Source organism: Taudactylus pleione, unplaced genomic scaffold (genome assembly GCF_031769625.1).
Source record: "Taudactylus pleione unplaced genomic scaffold, aTauple2 ptg000334l, whole genome shotgun sequence".
Taxonomy (NCBI): Eukaryota; Metazoa; Chordata; class Amphibia; order Anura; family Myobatrachidae; genus Taudactylus; species Taudactylus pleione.
The window spans coordinates 3,803,549-3,821,760 of record NW_028284735.1 but is presented as its reverse complement, the minus strand read 5'-3'; the positions used below and the strand labels follow the sequence as shown (position 1 = coordinate 3,821,760).

Genomic DNA, 18,212 nt, shown 5'->3' with positions numbered 1-18,212 from the left:
AAAATTGGTGAATTGGGGTGCAACGTTGCGGGAAGCCTTCAACGTGCAGCCTTAAGACATTCCCCTAAAGGTACTGTAAACTGCGTAACTTTTTAAAAAAAAAAAGTCAGAACACACTAAAAATTCACTTTCATTTTGGGGGCGGAAGAAAAAAAATTGGGGGGAAAAAGTTAAACATGTAGGGGTAAATTTACTAAGATGGGAGTTCTATTGAAGAAGTTACTGTACTGTATGTTGCCCATAGCAACCAATCAGATTCTACTTCTCATTTATCTACAGTAGCACCTTCTAGAAGATACAGTAATACCTGGAATCTGATTGGTTGCTATGGGCAACATCACTTCTTAATAGCACTCCCATCTTAGTACATTTACCCCCTACTATATAAAATGTACCGAGTTTAGTAAGGGTTGGATAACAATACTGAACAAAAGTAGCGAAGACTTTAAAAAAAAAAAAAAGCACTACATGGGTATACCGTAGATCTGGGCATGCGCCTGAGATACGATGACGTACAATATTGTAGGAAACACTCAAGCCAGGTGCAACCTTGGTATTGCAGTCGGCTGTAGTGTAATGGTAAATAATCAAACCAATACATTACGCTACCTGTACAACCCTTTTGCGGGTTCGAAACTTGAAAGGTTACACTTTTTATTTTTTATTATTATTACACAGTCAAGGTTACACTTTTTTGTCATAAAGTACTGTGGCATAGAAATACCAGAATTTCTGGATAATGTATTAGTGAAGATTTAAAACAAAATAAAATTACCGTATACAGTATATACTTTAAAGGTCTCGAACCAGCGGGACAAGAAAATGGTAGATGCAGTAGGGCTAGGCATTAGCCCCCTAGACTACTGCATCTACTGTACTGTAGTTCCTAGAGTCAGGGAATCACTACAATGTCTACCGTATTGTACTTACTATAATACAGACAACTGGGCATGCGCAGTGCTGAGACTCAATACGCCACAGTGTAGCGCGCAACTAGCAATGCGGTATACTGTATGGCGTACCGTATGGAGCAACAAACTACAGTACTGTAGCTGGGCACATCTACAGTACAATATATTGATTTTTGTAAGGGTTGGATAACAAGACTGAACTACAGTACTATAGTGAACATTAAAAAAATAAATTAAATTATCAAGGTCTCGAACATAAGGAGAGAAGTGTAAGCAAGACGGATCACCTAACCCCTTGCTCACAAGTCTCTCCTAGTAAGAATTGCATCTGTCCTCTACAGTACTTTATGTGACATCTACAGTACCATACGATGAAGTACTCAGGCGTCTGTAGCGTAGAGGTAACAAATCGAACTTCTACATTGCAGACGTCTGTATAAACCGGATCTGGGTTCGAAACCTGGAAGGTTAAACTTTTTTATTATTATTATTAGACAGTCAAGGTTACACGTTTTATTTTTAATATTATTATTACACAGTCAGTGTGTAATACGGAGATCCCACTTTCACTGTGTGTGAATCATGACCCGCTACTGTATGATCTTCCATAGTGTACGCCATGGCATAGCGCTACAAGGGTATGGCTATGGAGCAGCACCACTGGCAATGCATTGCAACCCCACCACTGGGCATGCGCCAGAGATCCTATTTGTACCGTAACCCATCAGAACTGGCTATAAGTCACCACAGCGCCAACTGTGCTGACATTGACGCAATTTTGCGGTTTAAACGCAGAGTCAGATTGTACTACAGGGACCTCTCTCTTAAACAGAGTCAACTATCAGTTACTGAACACTTTAAATCACTAAAGTCTGGGACAGCATTGCCATTGACGCAAGTTTGCACTCTAGAGCACAGTCAGTTTGTAATACAGAGACTTCCCTCCAAACAAAGTCCACTACTGTAGCACTTTCTGAAGTCATGAATTTACTATTGTGTATACTGTACGGTAAGTCTCGGACAGTGCAGAATGGCACAAGAGTGAAAATTCAACAGTACTGTAGCAATACAGACAACTGGGCATGCGCCATGGCATAGCGCTACTTAGTGTATGGCTTGGCTCCACTGGACATGCGGCACACATTCCATTGTGATTGAAAGCGACCACTGGGCATGCACTGACATTGACGCAATTTTGCGGTTTAAACGCGCAGTCAGATTGTTATACAGAGACCAGTCTCTTTAACAGGGCCCATTGCCACTTGATGGTCATAAAAAATCACTATAATGTCCACGTCTATGTCAGCGCCGGCATTGACGCAAGTTTGCGTTCTAAGGTACAGTACTGTATGTACAATAATAAAAATCCTATTTTCGCTGTTTGACTCCCGAAGCACTGGGCAGGCATGCGCTCCACATGTACTGTATTGAATACTGAATATTTTAAGTGAAGATTTTAAAAATAATTTAAAAAAACATATTTTCAAGGTCTCGAACCCACGGAACAAGAAGAGGGGAAAAGCAGTGAGACTAGGCATTAGACCGCTAGGCCACACGCTTCACCCATTACTAGAGTTCTGTAGTTTGTAAAGTCTAATGTCTAAGTCTGGGACAGTGCTGACAGTATTTACATTTGCGCAAACACAGTATGATTTCAACCGCACAGTCAGTGGGTAATACAGAGCTTAATGATTTCAAACTGGATTAGACATTCTTCTACCGCTTTATTATACCGTACATTCCTGATTCCATGTGGAAAACGCTGTAATACTGTATAGTGTACCGAATCACCACTTCTGTCAAACAACCATCGGGCGGTGATACAGAACATACCGATACGGTACATTGGAAATCACACGCATACGCTATGTAGTTTAGGAAAAGTGACACCTGGTGGGCAAAATGTTGTATTACACGTAATGAAATCAGACGCATGCGCTATGTAGTTTAGGAAAAGTGACATCTGGTGGGCAAAATGTTGTATTACACGTAATGAAATCAGACGCATGCGCTATGTAGATTAGGAAAAGTGACATCTGGTGGGCAAAATGTTGTATTACACGTAATGACTTTTTTCATTACTAAACTTTCTTTGTGGCGCGACTCATGGCGTGGTGTGTGGCGCGCCATGCGTGGCGTGAGCGATAACGCTGTGATGCCACGTTATAGCTGGGCACATTAGTATATATATTTTTTTTTGTCAGAAGGTGAAAAACAAGCACATTATAGTGTAATATATTCAATGTCACTGAAGTAAATAAAGGTAAATATGAGGTTCAAAAATCAGACATGTAGTAGTTTACTGTGGTACACATCCCCAGGACATTACTGTCATGCCCGTTTTTAAAATTGCACTTGCCGGAAGAAAAGCAGGGCCCCTTGCTCTGGTTTGCCCCCCAGGCTGAAAGTTGCCAGCCAGCCCCAGCCCTTGATAATGGATCCAGCACAGAGGGAGAGCCGCAGCCAATCGCATTGGGGAAGGTAAGGCAGCTCCCTGAGGGAGGCCTCCGGCAGTGGGGCATGGTTGTCTCCACACCCCCACTAGACCACCAGGGCAGTTTTTAGCAATGGGGCACTATTAACCAGTGATGGCCATGTCCCTGGAGGGGTTAAGCCACACGGGGGAGGATAGCATTCCCTATTGGCCCCTCCCCATCTCTTGGCGCCTCCTCTCAGGTCATCGGTAGTGGATCCACGGGAAGACGAAGGATGCAGGGACAGAAGGGCCGGCGCAGCATGGCGCCACTCATGGGGGAGTGTTATTCGGGCCTGTGGCGGCGACGTGACGTCATGTCGCCCTATACAAGCCATCGGACGGCCGCCCATTAGGACCGCGGTGCAGCTGTATCACAGTGACACAGTCTGCCCGCGGTCAGCCTCTCTGTTGCTGGCTGTTGTTTATAAATCAGCATGGTCGCGGCCGCAGCGCCCTTCACTATGTGGCACCCTACGCGGCCGCATACCATGCGTAATCATAGAACCGGCCCTGAGTTTCAGTCTCCAAAGAAGGTGGGGCTGCTGAGAGGTCAATATTGGGCCCATGCTCCCCAGTCCCAGTAAAAGGGGCTGACACTGCCAGCCATCTGCGCCAATTCATCTCTGCAAGGGTCCGGCTGCCGCACTTCAATGGAAGCTGCCTCCCATCTCCTGTGTCCCCTCTTTCATCCTCCGCTACCTGCCTACCCCTCTCTGTGGGATGGGTTAGGCCATCCGTTCCCATCCCTGGGGCTGCTGGAGGTGTGTAGAGTTGTGCGCGCAGCAGCTATGTAGTTTGGAGAAAGAGCCAGTTGTCAGTGACAGTGGCACAGTGCTGTACTATGGGAGGCAGGAACGGCGGCTGGGACCAGAGAGCTCTGCGGAGATTACTTTTCCAGGTGACTTCCTTTCAGTCCTATTCTTTCTGCTTCTTTCCACCACTACCTCTATCCTGCCACCTGCTTCTAACTACTACTCCCATCCTGCCCCTGCTTCCTACTACTACTCTCATTCTGCCCCTGCTTCCTACTACTACTCTCATTCTGCCCCCTCCTAACTACTACTCCCATCCTGCGCCTGCTTCCTGCTACTACTCTCATTATGCCCCCTAACTACTACTCCCGTCCTGCCTCTGCTTCCTACTACTACTCTCATTCTGGCCCCTCCTAACTACTACCCCATCCTGCCCCCTGCTTCCCACTTTTACTCCTACCCTGCCCTTTGCTTCTAACTACTACTCACATCCTGCCCCCTGCTTCCCACTTTTACTCATATCCTGCCCCCTACTTCTAACTACTACTCACATCCTGCCCCCTGCTTGTAACTACTACTCCCGTCCTGACCTCTGCTTCCCAATACTACTCCTATCCTGCCCCCTGCTTCTAACTACTGCTCCCATCCTGCCCCTGCTTCCCATTGTTACTCATACCCTGCCCCCTGCTTCTAACTACTACTCCAGGCTTGCCTACCCTCCCGATTTGGCCGGGAGCCTCCCAATTTTCAGGTGCTGCTCCCGGCCCCCCGGAAAGGCAGGCAAGCCTCCCGGAAGTCTCTGATCCTCCCCACCTCCCCCCTGAAAAAAACAGAAATACCTGAGGTGGGGGGCCCGGTGACGCGATTCGCGCAGAATCTCGTCATCGTGGCCCCGCCCCCTGCTTCACAATGCCGAAAATCACGCCCCCAGTGTGACACAAAATGGCCGCTCCGCCCCCAATGGCCAGCCCTGCCCCCGCTATTAGCCGACAATCAGCTCCCTCCCGGAAGGCTGGAGCTGATTGTCGGCAAGTATGTACTACTCCCATTCTGCCCTCTGCTTCCCACTACTACTCCTATCCTGCCCCTGCTTCTACCTACTACTCCCATCCTGCCCTCTGCCTCCCACTACTACTCCTATTCTGCTCCTGCTTCTACCTACTACTCCCATCCTGCCCTCTGCTTTCCACTACTACTCCTATCCTTCCCCCTGCTTCTAACTACAACTCCCATCCTACGGAACATATCTGTAAGGTAGTGTCTGGTTTCCCCCTCATGGAGAGGACCCTGAAATCATCAGCTACTGTCCAACATCATTCCCTACTATCCATGTGGGCATAGAGGGGGAATATAATCTTGTGGCGAGCATAGCAAGCCACAGAGTATGAAGTGCAGCGAGCCTGCGAGGGGACAAGTTTCTTCTTTAGGTGGCCTTAATGGGCATGGAACTGCACTTCTGCCCTCACTCACGTCACTTCCAGGTCCCTAGTGCGAAGGGGAAATAAGCTCTACCACACTGAAAGTGGCTGTATCAGTCCTTGCATATTTGGCTGTACACAAGGGAAAGGTATTGTAGCTGCATCAGCATAAAGTCACAGACGCAATTGCAGCAAAAGACGCGAGGAAGGCCACAACTGCATCCAACTCAGATTCAGATTCATTCCATTGCTTGTTTGTATTCCCGGTTTACCAATGCTTTTCAAGAATCCTATTAGTACAATAAAACACCCAGGGCCGGTGCCATCGCACAGGGCACCACAGGTCAGGGGGCGCTGTTTGGGCCTGTCAAATTTCTGTTTATTATCATTCTTGCTTGTAGCTTCCTCTTATTTCATCCCCAGCATCTCCTGGCCTCTCCTATCGCTTCCCTGGCCCTTCCCCATGAAGCTATGGCCCTTTTTTGGGTGCATTACGTCCCTTTGAAAAATGAGGGGGGTGCCAATGCTCTTTCTGGCACAGGGCACCAAAAAGTCTAGTTACGGCTCTGAAAACACCATTCTTCAGATGTTCACATCTAGTTTGGAATTATTGAAATGTAGGAGTGGTTTATGTGGTCTGTTACTCACTGTATACTTACTGTATACTCAGCCCATAGGTTTCTAGAGAAAGTAAAATATTGTCTGTCAGCAAGTGGGGCACATATATTCTGACTCACAGATCTGCCACACTGCCAGGTCAGCTATCTGCATATGACAACACAGAAATGTATATATAGTCTGCAAACAGTGGCTACTCAGAAATAGGAGTACATCCAGGGGTTAAAGTGGGCTGGAATGGGGCGGAGCTGAGTTCCGTCACCTCTATTTGAAGACGGAACCAGTTCTGCCTCCTCTAACTCACCTAACCCCGGCGCCGCAAGGAGGCTCCATTTGCTGGGCGCCCACTGAGATTTTGCTACCAGCGGGCACCCAGCTCCCTCCCCGCAACGCCAACAGCATGAGGTCCGGCTTCCGCTATGTGCTGTTCACTATGGGAGAGACGTCATTACTAGGGGCACTACTACTGGGGGCATTACTACTAGGAGCACTACTATTATGGGCACTATTACAGGGGGTTTACTAATGGGGGCACTATTACATGGGGATTATTAATGGGGGCATTGCAGAGGGTGCACCACTCATGGGAGCACTGCATAAGGGGGGCTTTGCATAAGAAGCACCACTACTGTGGGCTCTGCATAAGGGGCACTATCACTGTGTATACTGCATAAGGGTCACTACCACTGTGGGCATTGCATAAGGGGTACTACCACTACTGGGGGCACTGCATAAGGGGCACCACTACTGAGGGCACTGCATAAGGGGGCACTACCACTACTGTGGGCTCTATAAGGGGCACTAACACTAATGGGGGCACTGCATAAGGGGCAATACCACTACTGTGTGCCATGCATAAGGGGCACTACCACTACTGTGGGCTTTGCATAAGGGGCACTACCACTGTGGGCACTGAATAAGGGGCACTACCTATACTGGGGGCACTGCTTAAGTGGGATTTATACCATGGGCATTATATGTAAGGGGCACTATTACTGTGGGAATTGTACAAGGGGCAGTACTGCTGTAGGCATTGTGTATATGGGGCACAAATGTGGACATTGTGTAAAAGGGTCACTGCTGTGTGTCATACATGATTAGGAGACACTACTATGTTGTGGAATGTGAATCAAGAATGTGCTACTGTGTGGCATAATTTGTATCAGAAATACTATTATGTGACCACGCCCCTTTCCTTTGAGACCACGCCCTTTTATGGCACGCATCTATGGTGCGCGCTGTCCCTTTATTGACATTGCACCGAGGGGGGGCGGCGAGTTCCACCACTTCTCTAGGACCACTTTAAGCACTGTGTACAAACATTTGACTTTACAAAGATTTGCCACATTGTCAAAAGCAGCCACCTGCATACAGACAAATAAAGCAGCATCTGCACAGTCAAGCAGATTTATATTAGTACTAAGACCCTGTCTCCTCAGAGACCCACTATACTGTCAGTACCTTGACTTATATAGTAGAATAGTAGAATATAGCAGTCTCTACATTTAAGCATCTACACCTCTACACCATGTCACAGAAGATAACATCTCCTCCAAACCTGTGATTCCTCAAAATCCTCATCTCTCAGTAATACAGCCATCATTGACCATGCAGAAGCTAAAGACACAAAAGTATAAAATATCTTTGCTGAGCAAAAAATACAATTGAAAGCAGAAAAATCCCATTTGGAGCCAGAAAAATATATGTAGAAATTGTGCTTAGGAGCAACTATGGAGAAGTTCACTGCATAGATGAAGGCTGCTGCACCATAGCTGAAGCACAGTTTCTGGAATAAGAACCAGCAAACTACTTGGCTTAGAGGTGAATGCCAAGATTCACTGCAATGCACATCAGAATATGTCCATCAGGTCTTAATTCAAGTAGCAACCCTTTACCAGCAAACACACTTCATCCATGAAATAAACCAAACATGCTATGCAAATGGCCAGTGACAGGGGAGACTTGAGGCACAGCTGTAATGGACCCCGAAGTTCTAGGAGGCCCACAGATAAAACATTATTTGACCGCTGCCTGCACTGCTGCATGATCAGCAGGTTGCAGGCAGGTACAGAGTCTGTACATGGAGTCCTTCTGGCATGTAGATTTATTGGACCAGCACCAGCCGGGGCAACAAAGTTTTTTTTTATTGCGGCACAGTACATGTAATGTAATGATGTCATGCAGTGCCACACCACTAGAAGACAGCAGAGGAGCCACAGTGGGGTAAGAGTGGAGTCTGGCTGGTGGAGGGACACTGTGGGAGCTGGCTGAAGGGATACAGTGGTATCTGGCTGTCTGGAGAGATACTTTTGGGGCTGGCTGGCTGTAGGTATAATGTGGGATTTGGCTGACTAGAGGGACACTGTGGGAACTGGCTGACGGGACACTGTGGGAGCTCACTGGAGGGAAACTGGCTGGCAGGAGGGACACTATGGGAGCAGATTGGCTAAATGGACACAGTGTCCCTCCAGCTAGTTGGCTGGAGGGACACTGTGGGGGCTGCCTGGAGGGATACTGTAGGATCTGGCTGGCTCGAGGGACACTGTGGGAGCTGGCTGGTGGGACACTGATGTGCTGAAAAGATACTGCAGGGGCTGGTGGGACACTGGGAGCTAGGGGTACACTGTGGAGGTGGAGAGAAAGAAAGGGTCTGGGGATGGAGAAACAGTAAGGGCTGGAAAGAAACTGGGATTGGGGATGGAGGGACTCTGTGGGGTTTGTAAAAATACTGGGCTGGTGAGACAGAAGGGGGCTAGGGCCTGATAGACAAAAGAGAGCAGGGAGACAAGGAATGAGGATGGAGAGACACAGATGAGCTGGAGAACACAAGGTGGGATGAGGCTGAATAGATATGGAAGAAATGGCTGGAGATTAACCACAACTGGCAGTATTAGAAGGAAAATGTTTGGGGACAGTAATCTTCATTAAAAAAAAACATTACTGATACAAATGGTACCAAATTTGCAAATACAGTTTAATAATATAAAATTGTTTGATCAGGAAAGTTCACATATTGCCCTGCACCAAAACATCTGTTACTATGTATTATCTGGTCAAACCTCTGTTATATAACATTGGTTATATTTCTTTGCAAACAGGCATCTTCCAGACAATGTGATCTCCTACATGAATAGTAAATACCGACCGAAGTCATCATCTGCCCAGGGAGGAACAATTTCTTCAGAGGTTCCCCATTGCATAGAAACCACATAAATAGTAGGTAAGGCAGATTCATAAGCGACTGGCCTGTTCCTGCCAGGAACCCAGGGTCCCATGATTTATGTTGTCAGTCCTGGCTATGCAGTGCAAACGCAATTCAGCAATTACAAGCAAGAGAACTCTACACTAGGTGAATCCACTAGGAACAACCCTCCCCCACACCAAGCGGTAAATTTACTAAGCTGCATGTCTGGTCAAGATTGCAATCATGGGTGTGTTTGGCCATTTTTTATTACTCAGAAATTTACTAAAGGCAAACTCAGGTGAGAAATCATGAAACTTTCTTTAAAACATGGGTAAAAACACAAATAGAAATAAATACACAATTGGTTAAAACTCGCAGGTACTTTTCATAGCCAGGAATACAACTCGGGAATTCACCAAGAATCGTACTTTTAATCACGGGTCTAATTTTAGCAAACTCAGGACCTGATTCAGACCCGCTCTCGAGCGCTGAGCGCTCACAAGCGGGTCGATGTTGCCCAAGTGCGCATGCGCACGACGGAGGCGGCTCCATCGTGCGCATGCGCGAGACCCGAATAATGACGGCCAAGCCGTCGTTATGGGTCTCGCTCCAAAGAGGGCGTGCTGTCAATGGTGATTGACAGCACGCCCCCTTTGGTGGGCGTGCCGGGGATATGGCTGCCCAGATGGAGGCGTTCCCATGGGAACGCCTACCGTCTGGGGCCGGCCCCACTGACACCACTAGTGATGTCAGTGGGAGTGCTTTTGGCTCTGATAGAGCCAAAAGCACTCCAGGGCTTGCGGCAGCGAGACCCTACTGCAAGGGTCTCGTCGCAAGCCCGATGGTCACGATGGTCTTGACCATCGCGACCATCATTTTGGCCGCTCGCTATAGCTGCGGGTGGTCACCCACAGCTATGCAAGTGGCCAGGAGGCCGCTCCAAAAAGGAGGAGGGATGGCCCTGATTCAGAGCGAGCGCTCTGTCAGAGCGTCCGGCTCTGAATCAGGGCCTCAGTCCTATATAGGTGTCAAATAGACTACCTCCTGAGCGCTGCATGTTTGGCAGAAACATACACAGATCACTGTGACCTGTGTATGTTTCTGCCTGTAATTAGCCTAAAAATGGTTAAATTTTTTAAAAAATTGATGTGGGGTTCTGTCCAAAGCATAACCAGTCCCGGGATCCTGAGCAACTCCCGGTTCTAAAAATATGGGTAAAAAACATGTAGGGGTCCCCCATATTTTATGAACCAGCACTGGGCTCCGTGAGCCAGTCCTGGTTTTAAAAATACAGGGAAAAATGGAGTAAGGATCCCCATATTTTTAAAACCTGTCACCAGGTCGCCAAAGCATTAACACTCCACGTTAGTCAGCCCAGGCCGGAGATCCCAGGGGAGGAGGGGACCCCCCAATAAAGGAGCCCCCCCCACTTTCCTGAGCACTCCAGGCTTTGGCTGAAGACCAGGGCACTTCCCTGCACCCGTCGCCGGTGGGTGCAGGAGTAATAGTGTTAAAAATAGATGGCTACTATAGTTTTTCACAGTGGGACTACAGGTGCCAGCGTACCTTCCCTTTGGCACTTGTGGTACTACAAGTGCCAGCAGGCAGCCGACACCCATACTCACTTATCTCCTGGCGCATGTCGGTCCCCTTCTCCAGTAGAGACAACCGACAGAGCCCAAACAACTCGGACATTGAATAGATGTATGTGTTTCCACATACATCTCTTCCCCGGTAAATTATAAATTAATGCTTTGGCCGGGGTGACCCAGTAAAAGGGCCCCCTGGCTGTGGCATTACACCCCAGCTAGTTTGAGTCCGGTGCTGGTTTTAAAAATATGGGGAACCCCACGCCACTTTTTCCCCAAATTTTTAAACCAGGATTGACTCATGCTGGTTATGCTTTGGGGGAGGAACCTCACGTCAATTTTAATTTAAAATGAACCCTTTATTTTAATAATTATTATACACAAGTAGCCTGCACATATCTCACTGAAATGTGCAGGTTGCTTGTTTGGGACTGTGTGGCTGCTGTCAGACACAGGGAGCTCAGGGAGAAACATGATCACATACACCATCAAAAAACACGATTCGGCAAATAACAATTCTTGGTAAAATTGAGTATTTGAGCTGTCAAAAGTCTCCCATGTTTCAGCAATGCTGAGTGTGTTTCAACTCAGGCAATCTCGGGTCAAACACGATTCTTAGTAAATTTAGCCCCAGGTGTTTGATTCTGAAAAACACCTGCATACAAAAGTGATATGATACAGGCAGACTTGAACCAGACAATGCTAGCAGGTATTACCCGCACACCACTTTATTATAATAACAGCATATCCTAGAGCCAAACCAAGACACACTAGTCTTTGTTAAGTTTCTTGCACAATGAGAGCTAGTAACAAATTGACTTTGAAAGTTTAGTGATCACCCTGATAACTCCAGAGCCTGGTGAACCTCCTTCCAAAATTCCATCAGTAGACTTTTTATATAGTGTGGAGATAGATCTCTTAATTAGATGGCTCGGAAATGAGTCATCTGAGCATGCTAAAAGAATGTGGGCCTGATTCAGAGCTGAACGCTCTGACCAGAGCGCTCGCTCTGAATCAGGGCCGTCCTATTTAAATGTGGAGCGGCCTTTTGGACGCTCGCATAGCTGTGGGTTACCACCCACAGCTTATGCGAGCGTCCATGATGATGGTCATGATGGTCAAGACCATCGCGACCATCGGGCTTGCGACGAGACCCTTGTGGTAGGGTCTCACTGCCGCAAGCCCAGGAGTGATTTTGGCTCTATCAGAGCCAAAATCACTCCCACTGACATCAACAGTGATGTCAGTGGGGCCGGACTTAGACAGTAGGCGTTCCATCTGGCAGCCACGCCCCGGAACGCCCACCAAAGGGGGCGTGCTGTCACTCAACATCGACAGCACGCCCCCTTTGGTGCGAGACCCGAGAGACGTATTTCTCGTCGCTCGCCGTGTCTAGCGCATGCGCACGACGGAGCTCCCTCCATCGTGCGCATGGGCATTCGCCCAACATTGACCCGCTAGCGAGCGACCTTCGCTCGCGAGCGGGTCTGAATGACCCCCACAGAGTGATCAATATAAACTATCCAGAATCTGGACCAGAGCCGGAGTTAGACCTCATGGGGCCCTAGGCAAGATACCAGTTTGGGGACCCCTTCCCACAAACAATCCAACACACTATATTTTTGTTACCTGATTCATGCTCGTTACATTATTTGTCAATTTTCCTTCTTATATGCAAGCTTTAAAAACTACAAAAATTACAAACATGGAATAATGGTTAGCATTACTGCCTCACTGCTCATTACACTGCCAGCACCCACTGCATCACCAGCACTGCCATTACACTGCCAGCACCCACTGCATCACCAGCACCGCCATTACACTGCCAGCACCACCATTACACTCCCAGCACCCACTGCATCACCAGCACTGCCATTACACTGCCAGCACCCACTGTACCACCAGCACTGCCATTACACTACCAGCACCACCATTACACTGCCAGCACCCACTGCACCACCAGCACTGCCATTACACTACCAGCATCACCATTACACTGCCAGCACCCACTGCACCACCATTACACTAACAGCACCACCATTACACTGCCAGCACCCACTGCATCACCAGCACTGCCATTACACTGCCAGCACCCACTGCATCACCAGCACTGCCATTACACTGCCAGCACCTACTGTATCCCCAGCACTGCCATTATACTGCCAGCACCCTCTGCATCACCAGCACTACCATTACAATGCTAGCACCAACTGCACCACCAGCACTGCCATTACACTTCCAGCACCCACTGCATCACCAGCACTGCCATTACACTACCAGCACCCACTGCACCACCAGCACTGCCAGCACCCACTGCATCACCAGCACTGCCATTACACTGCCAGCACCCACTGCACCACCAGCACTGCCATTACACTACCAGCACCGCCATTACACTGCCAGCACCCACTGCATCACCAGCACTGTCATTACACTGCCAGCACCCACTGCATCACCAGCACTGCCATTACACTGCCAGCACCCACTACATCACTAGCCCTGACATTACACTGCCAGCACCACCAGCACCGCCATTACACTGCCAGCACCACCATTACACTCCCAGCACCCACTGCATCACCAGCACTGCCATTACACTGCCAGCACCCACTGTACCACCAGCACTGCCATTACACTACCAGCACCACCATTACACTGCCAGCACCCACTGCACCACCAGCACTGCCATTACACTACCAGCATCACCATTACACTGCCAGCACCCACTGCACCACCATTACACTAACAGCACCACCATTACACTGCCAGCACCCACTGCATCACCAGCACTGCCATTACACTGCCAGCACCCACTGCATCACCAGCACTGCCATTACACTGCCAGCACCTACTGTATACCCAGCACTGCCATTATACTGCCAGCACCCTCTGCATCACCAGCACTACCATTACAATGCTAGCACCAACTGCACCACCAGCACTACCATTACACTTCCAGCACCCACTGCATCACCAGCACTGCCATTACACTACCAGCACCCACTGCACCACCAGCACTGCCATTACACTACCAGCACCGCCATTACACTGCCAGCACCCACTGCACCACCAGCACTGCCATTACACTACCAGCACCGCCATTACACTGCCAGCACCCACTGCATCACCAGCACTGTCATTACACTGCCAGCACCCACTGCATCACCAGCACTGCCATTACACTGCCAGCACCCACTGCATCACTAGCCCTGACATTACACTGCCAGCACCACCAGCACTGCCATTACACTGCCAGCACCCACTGCATCACCAGCCCTGACATTGCACTGCCAGCACCACCAGCACTGCCATTACACTGCCAGCACCCACTGCATCACCAGCACTGCCATTACACTACCAGCATCACCATTACACTGCCAGCACCCACTGCATCTCCAGCACTGCCATTACACTGCCAGCATCCACTGCACCACCAGCACTGCCATTACACTGCCAGCACCCACTGCATCACCAGCACTGCCATTACACTGCCAGCACCCACTGCATCACCAGCACTGCCATTACACTGCCAGCACCCACTGCACCAACAGCACTGCCATTACACTTCCAGCACCACATTACACTGCCAGCACCCACTGCACCACCAGCACTGACATTACACTACCAGCACCACCATTACACTGCCAGCACCCACTGCACCACCATTACACTAACAGCACCACCACTACACTGCCAGCACCCACTGCATCACCAGCACTGCCATTACACTGCCAGCACCCACTGCATCACCAGCACTGCCATTACACTGCCAGCACCTACTGTATCCCCAGCACTGCCATTATACTGCCAGCACCCTCTGCATCACCAGCACTACCATTACAATGCCAGCACCCACTGCACCACCAGCACTGCCATTACACTTCCAGCACCCACTGCATCACCAGCACTGCCATTACACTACCAGCACCCACTGCACCACCAGCACTGCCATTACACTACCAGCACCGCCATTACACTGCCAGCACCCACTGCATCACCAGCACTGCCATTACACTGCCAGCACCCACTGCACCACCAGCACTGCCATTACACTACCAGCACCGCCATTACACTGCCAGCACCTACTGCATCACCAGCACTGTCATTACACTGCCAGCACCCACTGCATCACCAGCACTGTCATTACACTGCCAGCACCCACTGCATCACCAGCACTGCCATTACACTGCCAGCACCCACTGCATCACCAGCCCTGACATTACACTGCCAGCACCACCAGCACTGCCATTACACTGCCAGCACCCACTGCATCACCAGCCCTGACATTACACTGCCAGCACCACCAGCACTGCCATTACACTGCCAGCACCCACTTCATCACCAGCACTGCCATTACACTACCAGCATCACCATTACACTGCCAGCACCCACTGCATCACCAGCACTGCCATTACACTGCCAGCATCCACTGCACCACCAGCACTGCCATTACACTACCAGCACTGCCATTACACTGCCAGCACCCACTGCATGACCAGCACTGCCATTACACTGCCAGCACTCACTGCATCACCAGCACTGCAATTACACTGCAGCACCCACTGCATCACCAGCACTGCCATTACACTGCCAGCACCCACTGCACCAACAGCACTGCCATTACACTTCCAGCACCACATTACACTGCCAGCACCCACTGCACCACATACTTGCCAACTTTTAAAAAACAGTTTCAGGGAGATTATAGGTGATAGCAGATTGTGCTGCCGCTGAGGGGGCGTGTCAAGCTCTGCCTATGGGTGTATTTATTGCCATTCGGGGGTGTTTCCTACGGTGGCAATTGAAAACTGTAGTGCGCGCTAAGAGCAACATGGCATGCTGTCAGAACGGGCTGCTTCAGGAAATGTACCTGCATTGGGCATACCTTTAGCCTGTAGTATATGTATATGTAATATCTGTGTGCGAGAGTGAGATGTGCCACTTTTGTATACAATAGATGTGTGTGGGAGGATGAGTATAGTCTATGTCTGGCAGGAGTGTAGGACTCCACTTGTCTGACACATGATAAATAGCACATGGGAATTACAGAGGTGCAAGCATAGCCTCCTGAGGTGACCCCTGGTATGGGCAGGGTATAGGGGTATGGAGAAGGAGGATGTAATAGCGTGTAAAATGGGCACCAGCAGTATAATAATCAGTGCTTTCAGCATTGCCTCCTGCAGGGTGAGGTGACAACTGACATTGTTAGGGAAAAATGTGGGGGAGGAGGCACAGGAAGGTGCTAAAAGCTGATCACATTATCAGAGTAACCTCCTCCAGTCCTCACCCAGAAAGGAACTATGCAAACAAAACTGTTGTTGCTGCAAGGTTCCATATCAGGTATCAGTCTTTATAACTTCACACGAGGAGTAACCAAGAAATCATTGGGACCCTGACCCTCTGCTCTCTGTTTGTAAGGTCCAAATCCAACAACTCTGCTCTCCAGCTCTTCTCCCTATCCCTCCCGTTTATCTTGCTACACGTAGTGCACCTTCAACCACAAGGTACACAGCCAATCACACACCCTGAGCACTGCTATTAACTACAGTACTTACATGTGTTTGGGCTGGATGGCAGGGGGAGGGAGAAGTACCAGCCGCTGATGCAGTAGAGAATGAGAAGCACACTGCACAGTCACTCGGCTCTGCCTGCACTAATGACTCGCAGGCTCTGCTGGGAGAGGCAGCTGACACTACCCACAACCCTGCGGTGCAGGGACAGGCTAATTTGCATCATGACATCAGGCCCCGCCCCTGTCACGTCCGGACTAGCGCATGCGCAGTCCGGAATTAAAACAGGGCAGTGGGAATCCGGGGGATTTAATAAACTTTGCGGGGCAGTGGGAGACTGGTCAATAAAACGGGAGCCTCCAGCGGGAATCGGGAGTGTTGGCAAGTATGCTGCACCACCAGCACTGACATTACACTGCCAGCACCCACTGCATCACCAGCACTACCATTACACTACTAGCACCCACTGCAACACCAGCACTGCCATTACACTGCCAGGACCCACTGCACCACCAGCACTACCATTACACTTCCAGCACCCACTGCATCACCTCATTACACTGCCAGCGCCCACTGCACCACCAGCACTGACATTACACTGCCAGCATCCACTGCATCACCAGCACTGCCATTACACTACTAGCACCCACTGCATCACCAGCACTGCCATTACACTGCCAGCACCCACTGCATCACCAGCACTACCATTACACTGCCAGCACCCACTGCATCACCAGCACTGCCATTACACTACCAGCACCCACTGCATCCCAGCACTGCCATTACACTGCCAGCACCCACTGCACCACCAGCACTGCCATTACAGTGCCAGCACCAACTGCATCCCCATGCTCTGCCATTATACTGCCAGCACCCACTGCACCAACACATTGCACTGCCAGCACCCACTGCACCACCAGCACTGACTTTACACTGCCAGCACCCACTGCATCACCAACACTGCCATTACACTACTAGCACCCACTGCATCACCACATTACACTGCCAGCACCCACTGCATTACCACATTACATGCCAGCACCCACTGTACCACCAGCACTGACATTACATTGCCAGCACCCACTGCACCACCAGCACTGCCATTACACTACTAGCACCCACTGCATCACCACATTACACTGCCAGCATACACTGCACCACCAGCACTGATATAATTCACTCAGCAGTGCTCATCTCTTGGCAGCTTGCACAGTAACCCCCCTCCTCCTCCTCCCCTCCGTACAAAACTCATGTGACTCACCTATCTCCCTGTCACAGGTCACTGTGGCAGAGCAAGACAACTTAATTTTTTACTTCAAAGGGCAGGGACACACAGTATGTCCCCTCACTGCCTGTAGTATAGAGCTGCCGAATAGTCACAATGACTCGATTAGTACACTATAAGGAAGCCGGTAATCATTTCAGCAGCTCCCCCTGCTGGTGCCTGGAGGCAAATGCTTCTCAGTGAGAAGTAAAGGAAGACGCACACGGGGGTAAATTTACTAAATTTACTAAATTTATTGATTTGGCATTTTGAGTGATTTGAGGTGCGATTTTGCTTCGATTTGGGCTTTGAATATTTACTAAAGGCCAAATCGCATGTAAAATCGGACTTCAAATCAAATTTGGACTCAAATCACCATCAAATCGACCATCGGAAAAACATTGGTACTTTTACATAGCCCAACACACAAAACATTATTTACTATCATTCGATTTCAAATCAACCTCAAAATAGGACTTCAAAGCACTCT

At 49.3% G+C, this 18,212-nt stretch overlaps 1 protein-coding gene across 1 annotated transcript in view; it reads right to left on the bottom strand.

Annotated features, from left to right (window-relative positions):
• Positions 1–16,529, bottom strand: part of LOC148508930 (NXPE family member 1-like) — a 234,627-nt gene extending 218,098 nt beyond the window's left edge. Inside the window, exon 1 of the mRNA XM_088443800.1 lies at positions 16,504–16,529. The gene's annotated coding sequence lies outside the window, so the exon portion shown is untranslated. The remainder of the gene's footprint in view (positions 1–16,503) is intronic.
• Between the last annotated feature and the right edge of the window lie 1,683 nt (positions 16,530–18,212).